Consider the following 12,754-nt stretch of genomic DNA (forward strand, 5'->3'; position numbering starts at 1 on the left):
GGAATGCCCAAAGCTCAACTTCAGGAGTGTTTACGAGCATGACAGGAAGGCTTTAAATATCAATTGTCACACCTGACTCTCCAGGAAAACGATGACGCCTCCTGTGGGCTGGCATGCATCACCACAGTGGCCAGTGGCTTGGCAACAGATGCCATTGCTGAACACTACAACCCACAGTGACACTTGGAAGCTTCCTGTGTGGCAGAACCTGCCTCTTCAACACCATTGAAGGTGTGCTACAGGCAGGCACTCCATCTGAAATGGATAATTTGCAGGTCTAGGACGACTCATCGCCGCCGACTCATCGCCAGCCCAACTCATCGCCAGCCCAACTCATCGCCAGCCCAACTCATCGCCAGCCCAACTCATCGCCAGCCCAACTCATCGCCAGCCCAACTCATCGCCAGCCCAATAAAAACAGTACAGTCAACAGACTTCTTAACAGCGCTCTGGAGTGAATGGAATCTATTTAAACAATTTAAACCTATAGAAAACAAAGGACGGCTTTGACATTCGGCTCCTCTGATCTAATTTAAGCTGCTGCACAAACACTTTTATTTATGTGGTGACTCTGCCCAAGTTCAGAGAAGAGTTGAAGAGAATGCTGAAATACCCGTTTATGTCAATTGTTCCATACGTTGATTAAGACAACAGTTTATAGCAGCCCGACTATTTAGTGTGTAAGAGAGTAGAGGGGGGGGGAAAGGCAATTATGATGCTATTCGGCAAGATTTAGGATGTATAGGATGGGGAAGGAAACTGCAGGGGATGGGTACAATCGAAATGTGGAGCTTTTTCAAGGAACAGCTACTGCGTGTCCTTGATAAGTATGTACCTGTCAGGCAGGGAGGAAGTTGTCGAGCAAGGGAACCGTGGTTTACTAAGGAAGTTGAAGGACTTGTCAAGAGGAAGAAGAAGGCTTATGTTAGGATGAGACATGAAGGCTCAGTTAGGGCACTTGAGAGTTACAAGTTAGCCAGGAAGGATCTAAAGGGAGAGTTAAGAAGAGCGAGGAGAGGACACGAAAAGTCGTTGGCGGATAGGATCAAGGAAAACCCTAAGGCTTTCTATAGGTATATCAGGAACAAAAGAATGACTCTAGTAAGATTAGGGCCAATCAAGGATAGTAGTGGAAAGTTGTGTGTGGAATCAGAGGAGATAGGGGAAGCATTAAATGGATATTTTTCGTCAGTGTTTACACTGGAGAAAGACAATGTTGTCGAGGAGAACACTCCGGTTCAGTCGACCAGGCTAGATGGAATTGAGGTTCAAAAGGAGGAGGTGTTAGCAATTTTAGAAAATGTCAAATAGATAAGTCCCCTGGGCCAGATGGGATTTATCCTAGGATTCTCTGGGAAGCCAGGGAGGAGATTGCAGAGCCTTTGTCCTTGATCTTTATGTCGTCTTTGTCGACAGGAATAGTGCCGGAAGACTGGAGGATAGCAAATGTTGTCCCCTTGTTCAAGAAGGGGAGTAGAGACAACCCTGGTAATTATAGACCTGTGAGCCTTACTTCGGTTGTGGGTAAAATGTTGGAAAAGGTTATAAGAGATAGGGTTTATAATCATCTTGAAAAGAACAAGTTGATTAGCGATACTCAACACGGTTTTGTGAAGGGTAGGTCATGTCTCACAAACCTTATTGAGTTTTTTGAGAAGGTGACCAAACAGGTGGATCAGGGTAAAGCTGTTGATGTGGTGTATATGGATTTCAGTAAGGCGTTTGATAAGGTTCCCCACGGTAGGCTATTGCAAAAAATAAGGAAGTATGGAATTATAAGAACATAAGACCTAGGAGCAGGAGTAGGCCATCTGGCCCCTCGAGCCTGCTCCGCCATTCAATTAGATCATGGCTGATCTTTTGTGGACTCAGCTCCACTTTCCGGCCCGAACACCATAACCCTTAATCCCTTTATTCTTCAAAAAACTATCTATCTTTACCTTAAAAACATGTAATGAAGGAGCCTCAACTGCTTCACTGGGGAAGGAATTCCATAGATTCACAACCCTTTGGGTGAAGAAGTTCCTCCTAAACTCAGTCCTAAATCTACTTCCCCTTATTTTGAGGCTATGCCCCCTAGTTCTGCTGTCACCCGCCAGTGGAAACAACCTGCCCGCATCTATCCTATTTATTTCCTTCATAATTTTAAATGTTTCTATAAGATCCCCCCTCATCCTTCTAAATTCCAACGAGTACCGTCCCAGTCTACTCAACCTCTCCTCATAATCCAACCCCTTCAGCTCTGGGATTAACCTAGTGAATCTCCTCTGCACACCCTCCAGCGCCAGTACGTCCTTTCTCAAGTAAGGAGACCAAAACTGAACACAATACTCCAGGTGTGGCCGCACTAACACCGTATACAATTGCAACATAACCTCCCTAGTCTTAAACTCCATCCCTCTAGCAATGAAGGACAAAATTCCATTTGCCTTCTTAATCACCTGTTGCACTTGTAAACCAACCTTCTGTGACTCATGCACTAGCACACCCAAGTCTCTCTGAACAGCGGCATGCTTTAATATTTTATCGTTTAAATAATAATCCCGTTTGCTGTTATTCCTACCAAAATGGATAACCTCACATTTGTCAACATTGTATTCCATCTGCCAGACCCGAGCCCATTCACTTAACCTATCCAAATCCCTCTGCAGACTTCCAGTATCCTCTGCACTTTTCGCTTTACCACTCATCTTAGTGTCATCTGCAAACTTGGACACATTGCCCTTGGTCCCCAACTCCAAATCATCAATGTAAATTGTGAACAATTGTGGGCCCAACACGGATCCCTGAGGGACACCACTAGCTACTGATTGCCAACCAGAGAAACACCCATTTATCCCAACTCTTTGCTTTCTATTAATTAACCAATCCTCTATCCATGCTACTACTTTACCCTTAATGCCATGCATCTTTATCTTATGCAGCAACCTTTTGTGTGGCACCTTGTCAAAGGCTTTCTGGAAATCCAGATATACCACATCCATCGGCTCCCCGTTATCTACTGCACTGGTAATGTCCTCAAAAAATTCCACTAAATTAGTTAGGCATGACCTGCCTTTAACGAACCCATGCTGCGTCTGCCCAATGGGACAATTTCTATCCAGATGCCTCGCAATTTCTTCCTTGATGATAGATTCCAGCATCTTCCCTATTACCGAAGTTAAACTCACTGGCCTATAATTTCCTGCTTTCTGCCTACCTCCTTTTTTAAACAGTGGCGTCACGTTTGCTAATTTCCAAGGTGATTTAGCGGTTTGGATCAGTAATTGGCTAGCTGAAAGAAGACAGAGGGTGGTGGTTGATGGCAAATGTTCATCCTGGAGTTCAGTTACTAGTGGTGTACCGCAAGGATCTGTTTTGGGGCCACTGCTGTTTGTCATTTTTATAAATGACCTGGAAGAGGGTGTAGAAGGATGGGTTAGTAAATTTGCAGATGACACGAAGGTCGGTGGAGTTGTGGATAGTGCTGAAGGATGTTATAGGATACAGAGGGACATAGATAAGCTGCAGAGCTGGGCTGAGAGGTGGCAGATGGAGTTTAATGCGGAAAAGTGTGAGGTGGTTCACTTTGGAAGGAGTAACAGGAATGCAGAGTACTGGGCTAATGGCAAGATTCTTGGTAGTGTAGATGAACAGAGAGATCTCGGCATCCAGGTACATAAATCCCTGAAAGTTGCCACCCAGGTTAATAGGGCTGTTAAGAAGGCATATGGTGTGCTAGCCTTTATAAGCAGGGGGATTGAGTTTCGGAACCACAAGGTCATGCTGCAGCTGTACATACCTCTGGTGCGGCCACACCTGGAGTACTGCGTGCAGTTCTGGTCACCACATTATAGGAAGGATGTGGAAGCTTTGGAAAGGGTTCAGAGGAGATTTAGTAGGATGTTGCCTGGTATGGAGGGAAGGTCTTACGAGGAAAGGCTCAGGGACTTGAGGTTGTTTTCGTTAGAGAGGAGAAGGCTGAGAAGTGACTTAATAGAGACATATAAGATAGTCAGAGGGTTAGATAGGGTGGATAGTAAGAGTCTTTTTCCTCGGATGGTGATGACCAACACAAGGGGACATAGCTTTAAATTGAGGGGTAATAGATATAGGACAGATGTCAGAGGCAGTTTCTTTACTCAGAGAGTAGTAGGGGTGTGGAACGCCCTGCCTGCAATAGTAGTAGACTCGCCAACTTTAAGGGCATTTAAGTGGTCACTGGATAGACATATGGATGAAAATGGAATAGTGTAGGTCAGATAGGCTTCAGATGGTTTCACAGGTCGGCGCAACATCGAGGGCCGAAGGGCCCGTACTGCGCTGTAGTGTTCTATTCTATGAACACAGTCCCTTTGGGAGCAGAAGTCTGATAATTGGAAACAAGCGACAATTTGCGAATTTCTCTGCAAACATACCTGTGCGTCTCTGTCTGAGAATCTATGTATGGAAGCGCGTGACAGTGTGCGTGCGTCTATAATTGTTGCTTGTTTCCATGCCTTTCATTTATGTCTGAAAGGTCCACGTTTTGATTTGGTGAGGAAATTTATTTCTCCGTTGGTGTGATGTGGTGAGAATCGAAGCAGTGGGTGTGGAGGAGACGATTAATCTGCTGTTTGCACTTCCGTCCTAATGTGAGCCGCTGTGACTCCGTTTATGACAACTTTATGCACCCTTACATTAGATTCACTGACTTCATGTTTGCGTGCAGACCTAATTTCAGCGGTATAGTTCTGGTGCCCGGCTCTGTCACCTGCCGCCGTATCTCTGATTTAGTCGTACGGATGCACAATTCTCCAGACAAATTCATTCGAGTCCTCCCGGGTTCACACCTTTTTCCTTCTTTCCTTTTTTTTAAATCAGACTTCTGCTCCCAAAGGGACTGTGTTCTACTCTCTTACACACTCTGTGTTTCTACTCTCTTACACACTAAATAGTCGGGCTGCTATAAACTGTTGTCTTAATCAACGTATGGAACAATTGACATAAACGGGTATTTCAGCATTCTCTTCAACTCTTCTCTGAACTTGGGCAGAGTCACCACATAAATAAAAGTGTTTGTGCAGCAGCTTAAATTAGATCAGAGGAGCCGAATGTCAAAGCCGTCCTTGTTTTAATAGTTGTTTAAATAGATTCCATTCACTCCAGAGCGCTGTTAAGAAGTCTGTTGACTGTACTGTTTTAGTTGGGCTGGCGATGAGTTGGGCTGGCGATGAGTCGGCGGCGATGAGTCGGCGGCGATGAGTTGTCCCAATCCCTAATTTGCTGCATGCCCATCATCTTTCCTAGATGGAAGGATGCAGATGATGAATATGAAAATGGTCTCTGCCGTTTCCTTATTCCCCAATTAAGTTTTCCTGTCAGTTTTTAAAGAACCCACATTTACTGTTCGTACTGTCTTCATTTTTATGGTAACTCTTTAACAATTTTGCTATTTCATTTGCTTTTCTCCCTCTTTGAGGTACTAATGGACTGGAAGCCAAATTAGGTCAGGTGAGCGTAAGGTAAATGTCTGAGTGGAGCTTGGTGTGTTCTTGGATATGAGCAGCAGAGTTTTCGAATGAATGCAACTCCACAATTTAAACAGAGGCAGTCCTGCAGTCGGCTCCAGGGAAGAATGTAGATGGTCCAAAGTGAACTTGGGAAAGAGCCTCAATTATTTGGCAAATGCATTTCATAGTCCCGTCTCCCCCAGTATCACCAACGTGACTCGATAATTTATTGGGGCAAAGGGTTGGAGACGTGAAGAGCACATGCAGCGAAAGCAGGCAGGAAGACAGGGAGGCTGTTGAATCTAGGTATAGCAGTGGCAGGAGGGCAATAGCCTATTGTATGTGGAGTCAGCAAAGAGGCTGCAGATTGGTGTTGGTGGAGAAGCAGATTCCAGGCAAGATATGAACCAGCAAGTGGCGCTTTCAGGGGTCCAGGCAAGTAGCAGATTGTGGAAATTAATCTGTTATGTAGTGTCTCTGGGTCAATCAACATGCAAGAATGGAAGTAAAGTTTACATAATTCCCACCTATTCTGAAAGATTTGCAGATCTAAGGGAAAAGAAGGAAAAGATGACTTGAGCTCACTTGGTAGATGCGATTTCTTTCAGGAGTCACTATATCAGAAAACCGATGTACAAGATAAAAGTTTCAATCACATACCTGCATCAGCTCTGTGTGAAGGGCACACTGATACCCAGACCATTGGATAGTTTGGCTTCTTTCAATACTGACATCTTTTACTGTAGTGGGAATAACTCGGGAGCTAAATTGGGGGAGGGGCGAGACATCACAGGACAAGGAGACGTTGGATAAATATCCCGGTGTGCTTTTAATTTTAAACTAATTGACTATGAAGTAAAACTTGATCCAGTAATTACTATATAGACTAATGCCAATTTGATCATTGGATGGGGTTGGAACTGCAGTCATCCAGGCAAGTGGAGAATATTCCATCACAATCTTGACTTATGCCCTTTAGATCGTGAACAGATTTTGAGGAGGCAAGAGGTGAATTTCCACAGAATTCCCAACCCTAACCTAATATTGTAGTCAAGATATTTATGTGACTAATCCAGTTCGGTTTCTGGTTAATGGTAACCCGCTATATGTTGATAGTGGGGGATTTAGCAACCGTAATGTAATTGAATGTCATGGGGAAATGGCTAGATTCTCTCTTGTTGGTGATGGTCATTGCCTGGCCCCTGAATGGTGCAAATGCTACTTATCAGCCCAAACTGAATTTTGACCATGTTTTGGAGACAGACCGCTTCAGTATCTGAGGAGTCACGAATGGTGCTGAACATTGTTCATTCATCAGCATGCATCTCCATCTCTGAACCAGTTATGGAGGGAAGGTCGTTGATGAAGCAGCTGAAGATGGCTGAGCTTCGAACAGTAATAGGCTTGCCAGTAAAGTTGAAACCCATGGAATAAAAGGGATGGTGGCCTTGTGGATTTACATACATAGATACGTAGAAGATAGGAGCAGCAGGAGGCCTTTTGGCCCTTCGAGCCTGCTCCGCCATTCATCACGATCATGGCTGATCCTCCAACTCAATAGCCTTTCTCCCCATAGCTTTTGATCCCATTTTCCCCAAGTGCTATATCCAGCCGCCTCTTGAATATATTCAAAATTTTAGCATCAACTGCTTCCTGTGGTAATGAATTCCACAGGCTCACCACTCTTTGTGAGAAGAAATGTCTCCTTATCTCTGTCCGAAATGGTTTACTCTGAATCAGACTGTGACCCATGGTTCTGGACACACCCACCATTGGGAACATCTTCCCTGCATCTACCCTGTCCAGTCCTGTTAGAATTTTATAAGTCTCTGAGATATCTCCTCCCCCCCCCCCCCCCCCCCCCCCCCCCCCCATTCTTTTGAACTCCAGCGAGAACAATCCCAACCTAGTCAATCTGTCCCCGTATGACAGTCCCGCCATCCCTGGAATCAGTCTGGTAAACCTTCGCTGCACTCCCTTGAGAGCAAGAACATCGTTCCTCAGAAAAGGAGACCAAAACTGCACACAATATTCTCGATGCGGCCTCACCAAGGCCCTGTATAATTGCAACAACACATCCCTGCTTCTATACTCAACCTCTTGCAATGAAGGCCAACATACCATTAGCCTTCTTTACCGCCTGCTGCACCTGCATGCTTACCTTCAGCGAATGGTGCACAAGGACACCCAGGTCCCGCTGCACACACCACTCTCCCAATTTCCAACCATTCCGATAGTAATCTGCCTTCCTGTTTTTGCTTCCAAAATGAATAACTCACACTTATCCAAATCGTACTTCATCTGCCATTGATTTGCCCACTCGCCCAACCATGTTGTGGGACCCCTGCATCCTCGTCACAATTCACTCTCCCGCCTAACTTGGTATCATCTGCAAACTTTGAGATGTTACATTTTGTTCCCTCACCCAAATCATTAATATATATTGTGAATAGCTGGCTGAGTGACTGGAAACAGAATAGTGGTAAATGATTAAAACAATGTATAAAAAGATATGTCATGCAGTTGATAGTGAAGAGGATAGTTGTTCTTCAGAGTGATATCAATGGTTTGGTTGAGTGGGTGGAAAAGTGGCAAACTGAATTAAATCCGGAAAAGCGTGAAGTTATGCATTTGTGGAGACCAAACAAAGAAAGGCAACACTCATTAAATAGGAGGATTTGAGAGGGTTTGCAGAAGTGAGACACGTTGAAGTGCATGTCCTTGAGGTTGGCAGGATAGGTGGACAAAAAATCATATGGAATGCCTTCCTTTATTGGGTGAGATGTTGAATACAAAAACAGGGATGTAATAATGGAACTGTATAAAATGCTAGCTAGGCTGCTGCTGGAGGTTTTGTGCAGTTCTGATCATCACATTACCGGAAGGACAAAATTGATCAGGAGAGTGCAGAGGAGAGTAAAAACAAATGTTCCCGGAGCTGGGTCAGAGGGGTTGATTTTCAGTTGGTCAGAATGGAGGAGAGTTTGGGTAGGGGCTCGGGATTGAAAGCACTAGCAACAGCGCCGCTCCCGATAGCCCTGGGGAAATACTCAGGGAGTCCGGTAATAACAGCTTCATTGAGAATTTGGGGGCAGTTTTGCCAAAACTTCAGGTTGGGGGCAGAGCCAAGGGAAATGCCGATTCGAGGGAACCACAGATTTGAGCCCGGGAGGTGGGATGGAAATTTTTGGAGAAGAAGGGTATTAAGACACTAAAAGATTTGTTTCTTAGGGGTCGGTTGCAGGATTGAAGGAGCTGGAAGCGAAGTATGGGCTGGAGCAGGGGAAATGTTTAGATACATGAAGGTTCGAGATTTTGCCAGAAAGGAGATGCAGAGCTTCCCGGTGGAGCCGGCCACATTGCTGGAGGAGGTGCTGACGACAGGGGGACTGGAGAAGCGGGTAGTGTCGGCGGTTTACGGAGCTATTTTGGAAGAGGAGAAGGCACCACCGGAAGGGATCAAAGCAAAGCGGGAGGAAGAGGGTATGGAGGAGGGGGTTCTGGTGTGAGGTGCCCCGGAGAGTGAATGCCTCCACCTCGTGCGCGAGGTTGGTATACAGCTGAAGGTGGTATGCAGAGCACACCTCACGAGGGCGAGGATGAGCCGATTCTTTGAAGGAGTAGAAGACGTGTGTGAATGTTTGGTGGGGGGGCGCCGCTAATCATGTTCACATGTTTTGGTCCTGTCCGAAGCTAGAGGATTATTGGAAGGAGGTTTTTAGGATAATTTCTAAAGTAGTGCATATGAAACTGGACCCGGGCCCCCGGGTGGTCATATTCGGGGTGTCGGACCAGCTGGGGTTGGAAACGGGTGCGGAGGCAGATGTTGTAGTCTTCGCCTCGTTGATCGCCCAAAGGCGGATCCTGATAGGTTGGAGAGCGACCTATCCACCCTGAGCCCTGGCGTGGCGGGGGGGATGGAGGGGTTCTACAATTCATGGGTATTATTCATTATGCACTTGCAAGAACTGGATAATATCGAACATTAGTTGGGGTGGGAGGGTTGTGGGGAGGGGGGGCTGTGTATGCTAATGGCGACTATGGGTGATCCCCAATTCCTTTTTGTCATTTGTTTGTGAACATGCGGGCTAATGTTTGGGTTTTGGTGGGAGGATGGGATTGTTGTTATTGATATGGGGATTGACATATTTGTTACTGATTATTGTTTATTGTTGGTGGGTGTAAATCTGGGGGGGAAATGTGAAAAAGGAGAAGAATAAAAAATATTTATATAAAAATAAAAGTTCCCAGGGCTGGAAAATTGCAACACCAAGGAGAGATTGGATAGGCTAGGGCTGTTTTCCTGGAAACAGGAGTGACCTAATTGAGGTGTACAAAATTAGAGGGGCCTAGATAGGATACACAGAAAAAACATTTCCCCTAGTTGAGGGCCCAATTACCAGGGGGTTTGGATTTAAGGTGATTGATAAAAGGATTAGAGAGAACATGAGGAAAATCCCTTCCACCCAGAGAGTTATCTGGAATTCACTATCTAAGCTGCAGTTGAGGCTGAAACACTTGGGTACCAGGATATGCACTGAAAATGGTGTAATTGGCAAGGCTACGGACTCGGTGCTGGAAAGTGATTAACATGAGTGACTAGGTTCTTTATTTGGCTGATGCAGATACAATGAGCTGAATGGTCTCTTTCTGCACCTTAATTTATGGTTCTATGGTATACAGTGGGGTTTCCTCAGGGGTCAGTATTGGTACCATTCCTTTATTAATGACCTTGACTTGAGTGTGCAGACCACAATTCCAACCTTTGCAGGTGTCACACAACTTGGAAGCAATGTGAACTGTGAAAATGATAGTGATAGACTTCAAGAGGACATAGGTGTGCCGGTGGAAAGGGCAAACACATGGGAGGCAAAAGTTTAATGTGGAGAAGTGATTAATTTTGGTACAAAGAATGAGGAAAGGCAATACAAAATACAGGCTACAACTCTAAATGTTGTTCAGGAGAAGAAGAACTTGGAGCGGTTTCAATGTTCTGAGAGGGGGGAATAATGTGGAGGGGGGGGGGGCGCTGGGGGAAGACCTTCCAACAGATATTAATCTGTTTAAATGTACGGTCCGGAAACGTTGGGCACGATTTAATGGGAAGGTTTCGAAGTGTTATCTGTGGCAGGTTTGCTGGGAGTTTCCTGATGGTTCTGCTGGTGAGTTCCCCACTGCTATCTAAGGACACTTAGTCACTTTTTAGAGCCTTACGAGGTTTCTCACCAGATTAGCTCACACTTAGAATTTTTTTCAGCACCAGGAAGCTGAACTCCACTCGGGCCGCCATTTTTAAAGGGTGCCCCGATCTCTAAGTGAGCTTGTCCCTCCCACCCATGAGCAATGTCACCCCCCACACACTCAAAGTGAGGACACCCTGTTATGGGATGTGTTCTCCTCTTCAGCTCCCCACCACCTCCATATCAGGAACCTCACCTGCTCCAACCTCCCAGAGAACCCTTCTTACCTGCCATGCACCCACCCCATCCTTCATATCCACCCTCCTTTCATGGGCATGGCCCCCCTCGGGCCCTGAACCGTGGCAGTGCCACCTGGGCACCAATCCACCCTGGCAGTGCTCCTGCTGGCTTGGTAGTCAATTGGGCACCTTGGCAGTGCCAGGGTGGCAATGCTAAGATGCCCACGTTCCGGGGGGGGCAACCCTGCTCTATCGCTGGCTACCTAGGGGATTCCGACGTCCTGGGAAACCCCGGGTGCCATGGGCCAGTACTAAATGGCGCCTGGCTGCAGCCTCGGTAGAAGCCCAGAGGCTGGTTGATACCGAGAAAGTAGGCCGTGGGTATTTATCCCCCCACCCCCCTTGTGTCTCATTGTGGTAGAAAACTTTATCAAAGAAATGAAACCATCGGATAGGGTGAAGAAAAAGTTAAGAAAATGGATCTGGGATGAGGATTTTTAGTTACATGGATAAATTGATTTAAAACAAAAGGTGAGTTAGTTCTCCTTGGAGATGAGAGGGTTGAGAGGAGATTTGATAAGAGGTGTTTAAAATCATGAGGGTTCTGGACAGAGTAGATAGAGGGACACTGCTCCCATTAGTGGAAGGGCTGCGAACAAGAGGACACAGATTTGAGAGCAGCACGGTAGCACAGTGGTTGGCACAATTGCTTCACAGCTCCAGGGTCCCAGGTTCGATTCCCGGCTGGGTCACTGTCTGTGGGGAGTCTGCACGTTCTCCCCGTGTGTGCGTGGGTTTCCTCCGGGTGCTCCAGTTTCCTCCCACAGTCCAAAGATGTGCAGGTTAGGTAGACTGGCCATGATAAATTGCCGTTAGTGTTGGGTGGGGTTACTGGGTTATGGAATTTCCAAGAGCCGCCGGTGCAGACTCGATGGGCCGAATAAACCGCCTTCTGCACTGTAAATTCTATGAGAGGATTAGCCAAAAAAAAGCGGTGAGGAAATACTCTTTTATGCAGTGAGTGGTTAGGATCTGGAATGCAATATCTGAGAAGGTGGTAGAGGCAGATTTCAATCGTGGCTTTCGGAAGAGAATTGGATTATTATCTGAAAAGAACATTTGCAGGGGGCCACGGGGAAATGATGTGCAATTGGAATTAGAATCGCTCTGTTGAAGAGTGAGCACAGACTTGACAAGCCAAACAGATGAACTCCTGTGCTATAACTGTTTTATGATCCTGTAACTGCATGGGGGTTAATTACAATAATAGAATGCAAGCAAGTAGCTATTACGAAATCTTTCATTAACACTTGAGAAAATTCAGCACATATACATTGTCATTTAAGGGAGTAGGAATAACCTTGTGTACAGTTGTACTATTAGCAATGTTTATATTTTAGTTGGTATCCAATACGATAGCAGAATAAGTGTATTGGAGTAACTTGAAAGCAGCTCGGGCAATATTTCTTTTGAGAGTGAATCAGTCGAGTCGCTCCCTCCTTTAATCTGTTGCCAATGTCAATAAAACAAGAGCTGTGGGTCACCGTGTCTGCGAGTCAGTTGAGATAAAGCTCCTGTTTCTTTGAAATGAATCACATGAGTGTAGCCAGCCCCTGTTACCCCCCCCCCCCCCCACCCCCCACCATCATTCTCTTTCTCTTTCTGCCCACCCCCACATACGCTTCCCGTTGCACCTCCTCGCCTCCATGCCAGCAGCTCATTGGATTTGTCAATTCCCTTGGAGCAGAAATGTGAAAAACACTATTAATTTTCCTCAAAAAAGCAGAAACGGCCTGACTTGACACAGTAGTGAAGATCGATTCGATAAATTCCCGAGGGCGTTAACTGATACTTTACAATCCCA

At 45.8% G+C, this 12,754-nt stretch overlaps 1 protein-coding gene across 1 annotated transcript in view; it reads left to right on the top strand.

Annotated features, from left to right (window-relative positions):
* rev3l (REV3 like, DNA directed polymerase zeta catalytic subunit) overlaps positions 1 to 12,754 on the top strand; it is a 244,539-nt gene that overhangs the window by 138,482 nt on the left and 93,303 nt on the right. The gene's annotated exons all lie outside the window — the stretch shown is intronic.

This window comes from Scyliorhinus canicula, chromosome 6 (genome assembly GCF_902713615.1).
Source record: "Scyliorhinus canicula chromosome 6, sScyCan1.1, whole genome shotgun sequence".
NCBI lineage: Eukaryota > Metazoa > Chordata > Chondrichthyes > Carcharhiniformes > Scyliorhinidae > Scyliorhinus > Scyliorhinus canicula.